This window comes from Podarcis gaigeae, assembly GCF_964106915.1.
Source record: "Podarcis gaigeae genome assembly, chromosome: 4".
NCBI lineage: Eukaryota > Metazoa > Chordata > Lepidosauria > Squamata > Lacertidae > Podarcis > Podarcis gaigeae.
Genome location: NC_139677.1, coordinates 31,471,887 through 31,477,595, shown reverse-complemented (window position 1 = coordinate 31,477,595; position 5,709 = coordinate 31,471,887). Strand labels below are relative to the sequence as shown.

At 49.0% G+C, this 5,709-nt stretch overlaps 1 long non-coding RNA gene across 1 annotated transcript; it reads right to left on the bottom strand.

The window, feature by feature from the left end:
* Nucleotides 1-738: 738 nt before the first annotated feature.
* LOC310842911 lies at nucleotides 739-3,271 on the bottom strand. The gene is made up of 3 exons (XR_014563376.1): nucleotides 3,000-3,271; nucleotides 2,178-2,340; nucleotides 739-1,135 (listed from the first exon to the last, which is right to left on the bottom strand). It is a non-coding gene; the product is annotated as an uncharacterized lncRNA (long non-coding RNA).
* Nucleotides 3,272-5,709: the final 2,438 nt, after the last annotated feature.

The following is a 5,709-nucleotide window of genomic DNA, read 5'->3' as shown; positions in this document are numbered from 1 at the left end:
ACACAGGTTAAAAGAAAACCAGCAGTTGCCCATTTCCTTCTGGCACAGGCTGTCATAAAAACAGGAGGAAAATGGATGAGTTTTAGCAGGCAAACTCGCAGCTGTTTTGGGACTACAACTCCCATCATCCCTAGCTAACAGGACCAGTGGTCAGGGATGATGGGAGTTGTAGTCCCTAAACAGCTGGAGGGCCGAGTTTCGGGATGCCTGATTTTAGGAACGTTATCAGTAGTTCTACCGTACTGAGGAGAGATGTAGGTACGTTCGTCCCTTCCTCTCTCTACGCTGGAGGGACAGAAAATGAGCTTGGTGGCAGTGAAAGGGAAGGCCGCTGCTCTGGGAAATCCTTTTGCGTGCAGAAGATCCCAGATCCAATCCCTGGCGTCTCCAGTTAGTACTGGGAAAGACTCCCTGGCCTGACATATGTGGAGTCCCTTAGGAGAAAGCATGCGTTGGGAATGAAGGGCAGACTCTTTAAAACCAAGATAATTTTACCACCCTTTTGAGACTGTAGGACCAGAGAAGAATATACAGCAGAGTCACGGGCGTAGCCAGGATTTTTGTTGGGAGGGGCAGGCCTCTTGTGGGGGGGGGGGCAGAACCTCAGTTAGCTATGTATTTTTCTTTATTTATATTTATTTAAGCGGGCAGCTGCCCCTCCTTGCAACCCCCCCCCCCGCTTAGCTACGCCCATGAGCAGAGTTACAATCCGGGATGCAGTTTGAGAGAACTCCGCCCGAGGTTTAACTGATTTTAATCTTAGAACAGATTGCTTGGGCGGAACGAGCCACAACTGAGTGGGGTGGGCGTGGGGGGGGGGTCTAACTCCCAAGCGTTTAGAATGGATGTGTAAACCCATAATCCACTTCTCTCCACCACCATCCCCACATCCCAGTGTTTGAGTCTGCAGTTAGATGTCCAGAGTTCTCAGAAACTTTGCATCAGCGCCAATCCTTCACACGCGCCTCAGTAAGCGCCTGGTAGGATTGCGACCAGATTCTCCCCACCGCCGCCGTGGTCCTAAATTGCACTAGTCCCTCTCTGGATGTGTATATAAAACAGCTGAGATCTGAAGCAAGTGTTGGAGGAAAAGAGCTGTTTCTGTTGCCGTAGACTTGGGCCTCAGTTCTCCACTCTGATAAAATAAAATATAAATAAATAAAAAGTAGTGATCTTTAAGCTGCTAAATGACGAGCAGAGGTTACAGTCTTAGACCACAGTGGGATGTTTTTCTTAAGTGTGCTTGGAAAGTTTCGGCTGCCAAATGCACAGGTCTGGGTGGTGTGGGATGATTGATGCACAAAAAGGTTCCCTGCGCTGTGAAACGAGGTTCTGGAGTCTCAGGACGGCGCCCTTCGTGAGACCTGAGCGCGCTTCCTTACCTCGATTTCATTTCATCGCGTTTTTAATTTATTTTTAAAGAGTTCTTTCACTCCACCCTCTCATGCAGCAGCTTGAAAAAGGACTGCGCTTGGAAACCAGCTCCCTAGATGCAAGTCCGGTCAAGAAAGCACACAGTTTCTCTGTGGCATATTTATTTAATTTTTTTTGCTCACCTTAAGTACTCGGCTCATCTGCAAGCCCGGGGAACCCACGGCTGTTCCCTGTGTGGGATGCAAAAGGAAAGTCCAGCCAAAGTTCACCCGCAGAATTGCATGTCCCTTTAGGAAAAGGGCTCGCGGGGGGCGCGCGCAATGGGGAGAAGCATTATTTCCATAAACGATAAGTAAGGGATAAGGTAATGCTTAAAAAAAATATAGGAGAGAACTTAAGGATTTTTTGTTTGGGGGGGGATATTATTGTACCTCGTGTCTAGGGCTAACCTTTTCCAATTGAAATGGAATTATTTAAAGAGGGGAAGCAGAGAGAGGAGCGGGAGGGAACCGCAGAGCTGCTATATTTACGTCCCCCAAACCAACATTCAAACAACTTGAGGCTCTCGGGCTGACAGCACGTTTCTATGTACAGTAACCTTTTTGTTATTCGTTCTGGAAAGCCTGGCTGCCGGGGCTGCTGCTGCCAGCGGTTCCACAGACCTCCTTCCTCCAACCCAGCGGAGAACAGTTGAGTGTTTGCTCAGGAGCTCCGAGCTTCACGTCGAGCTAGAGAGAAGGCGGAGGCATGAAAAGAAAAAGAGAGGTGGAGGGGAGAGAAAAAAAAGTGAGGGGGGTCCTCACCTGGAAAGTTTCAGCTGCATCAAGCTGAGCGCTTCTCTCTAGGAGGCCGTTTGTGAAGAAAAGTTGGAGGCAGCGTTTAATCTCATTGTTTCAAGCCCCTCTTGAGTTGTGTGGATCAAAGCTTGCCAAGGGAGCTAGAGACGCGGGGACGCCATAAACCCTCCTGTGCGGGCGATAGATATGTATATAGAATATATAGTTCTCGCGCGCAAGGCTCCCTGACCTGCAGGGGAATTGCCACCGCCGGCGCATTTGCCACCACAACATCCAAGGCATTTCGGGGAGAGTTCAGCCGGAGATCTTCCCGGCGGACTGCCGAGGATTAGAATCCACGTCCTATCATTCCACATTGCCAATGGGGTTTATGGGCCCGGACTCTAGAATCCACCCAGGCTGATTTCAAGAGGGTTAGTTTCCCAACAGTGTTTAGACTCGGATTCCAAGACAGTCCCAGTGTTCAGCTCTTTAAGTTTTGTTGTTGTTGTTGCTGCTGTTGTCGTTGCAGCAAAGAGTTTTGTGGTACCTTAAAGCGGAGCACATTTTATTGTGGCCTAAGCTTCCGCAGATTAGACCCCACTTCATCAAATCGGGGTTTGTTTGTTTGTGTGTGTGTGTGTGTGTTTAGTAAACTCTACTTCGATGCATTTCCCTTTCTATCTTGCGAGTATTCAGAACTCTTATGAAGGACATTAAATCAATAAACGAAAATTGGCCCCTAAACCCAGCGAGGAATGTCCCCACAAAATTAGAAAGAGGAGGGAGAGCCTCCTAGAATTCTTTCAAACAAGCAGGCCAGGGGACACGACTCTTCTGCACGTTTACCTGAGAGTAAGCCGCATTTTGATTCACGGCCTCTGACTTTACAGGCAGAGATCCTCCAGGTCACGCGCTCTAATGGGTAGCCGAACCCAACATGAAATGTGAAGCTTTCCAAGATATCTGCTGGGCCTCCTGCTGCCCCACCATCTCAGACTTCCCACATCTTTGCCCGCTTGCTCCCAGCTATCCCTCCTTTGTGCTCCGTGGGTCACCACTTACCTATAGTGACGAATGCATGCTGATTTGGGGGGTGACTGGCGTGGGGAGGGAGAGATCCATATATGTACTTCGCATTTTCTTCAGTCTATAAATATCTATAACAGTCTAGAGTTATAGGCTCTCCTATGAAACGTACCATTTTTAATATTATTATTATCAATTGGAGATATCGAAGAACTGGACTGGAGAGAGTTGAAATGTCCTGAGTAGCGGGAAGGGAGGAAGCAAATAAATTAATCAATAGTCCTGCCTCTCCCCCTTCTCCTCAGCACTGTTGCATTACAGTGGTACCTCGGGTTAAGTACTTAATTCGTTCCGGAGGTCCGTTCTTAACCTGAAACTGTTCTTAACCACTTTAGCTAATGGGGCCTCCTGCTGCTGCCGCTCCGCCGGAACACAATTTCTGTTCTCATCCTGAAGCAAAGTTCTTAACCTGAAGCACTATTTCTGGGTTAGCGGAGTCTGTAACCTGAAGCGTATGTAACCCGAGGTACCACTGTATTGTGATTGAGTCTTTGCAATCGCCTGAACTCTCTTCTCAGTAAACAGGCGATGAGCTGTGCTGCAAAGTAGACTGTTTTGATGGCTTGGGAGGCAGGTCTTTGGAGCCAGGTTTATATTTTGCCACTTCATCCCTCTTTTTTCTCTTAAAAAGAAAGAAAGAAAAGTATCATGCATATTCCGGGGCGTAACGCCGGGCGTCTTCGGGACTCAGGGTGAATGGTTCTGAGCTTCAGGTTGGAGACGAGGGATGCCGACAGAGGTCAGTGCTGACCTCTGCAAGTGTGGGACCTGTGGGTGTGTCCGTGTCCCTTGGCTGGTAAAGCCTAACCCCGGGGAGCGCAACCTCTGGAAACAATCCCTGCCACTTTTCTTGCCTAGCTTTGAACCGTGACTGACCTGTGTTTCCTTACGGGGATGTGCCCTTAAGAGAGGAGCAGCAGCAGCCCAGTCGAAACCCCAGCACAATCCCTCCCAATTTTCTAGCTTCCAGCGACAGCCCCCCCCCCTACGTGCTGCGCAGCAAGCTTTTCGGTCTTTGGGTAGCAAGCCCTGTCCCAAGGAGGAGGAGGAAAGAAATTTCCAGAAAGGCAGGGTAGCAAAAAAGAAATAACACTAAAAAACAACAACCCACAAAGACAACCTTGTAGTGTAGCGCAGTAACGACCAACAAATTTATTACCCGTTTTGCAAAGTGGTTGAGAGAGAAACTGTGTGGATTGGGTGGAGGATGGAGACTCCTAGGCAGGAAGGAGAATGGTTAAATTGACTGAGAGCCTGGCGGTGGCGCGAGGATAATGTCTAGAGCCCCCACAAGGAACCAGCATCCACAGTAGTCAATGGTCTTCAAAGCAAGGGCACAACACATAAATAGGGAATCGGGTTTGCATACAAGAAGGAGTTAATACAGAGCGTAGCTTATTAGCCTTCCTGGGGTTCCCCCTCTTTCTAGAACTTTCTTTATCAGAGGCCTGAGGTTAAGGACACATGCTGGGACCGAACGACTGTATTTCTAGGGAAATGGGTTCTCCCCAGAGCTAAACTTCATACAGTGTGGTTTGGGTATTAGTCGTCGGCTTCCCCATTTCGGGCTGACGGGCCAAAAGATCTGGCCCTTAGGTTTCTCCGCAACTTGTCATCTTCCAGACTAGAGGATCCCGGCATTATTACGAGTCTAACACTGCTAAGGAGGAAATAAGGTGTGTATCTTTGGGTGGGGAGATCTGTCCTGCTGTCTCATAAAAACAAGGGCGGGGGGGGTGCGTTTCCCTTGACGAGAAATCGCTCGGATGTCTGGAGAGGGAAAGCGGAAAGCAGCTGTGAAGAATGGAAGCCACAATTAAGCATCAGGCTGCTTGTGGTGGCACCTTCAAATGTACACGTTTACTCGTGAGTAAGTCCTTTCAGTCAACTTCTGGAAAGGCTGCAATCTGAGGTCAACTCACCTAGGAGTAAGTCCCATCTGAATTCAATGAAAGTTCCTGCTAGGCTTATATATCCCCCATATGACTTGGTAAGAAGGTGTCACTCAGTCGATCCAAGGAGACTTAGGTCAGGCATTCAATAATAGTGGTTCGTATTGCCCTCCGTCCCGTTTTCTCTCCATCCTAATCCAATCCCGAGACTCCTTCCAGGGTGGGCCTGTGTATGGGCAGCGACCCTGGTATGGTCTGCTCCCTCTATTAGACTCCTGTAGATTGGGCAGCCCCTGAAAATCCCTGCATGGATCCCCCTATTTCTGTAATGGGTTCAACCCAAAGCCCATGTCTGCCAGATTGTCCAATGAAACGTGAGGAATCTGGCTATTGACTGGCTGGGATGTGCCGGGAGCTCTGGTGGTTTCTCCCCAGGGATCGCCTCCTGATCTTCTTGCCCATGGGGGCAGGAAGACCACAATTTTGTAAAACCTTGCAGAAGAATGAGTCCTCAGCTCTGACCTGTGGGCACCTTCTCGCGAAATTTCAAGCTAGGAAATGGTTGGCTTCTGCCTTGA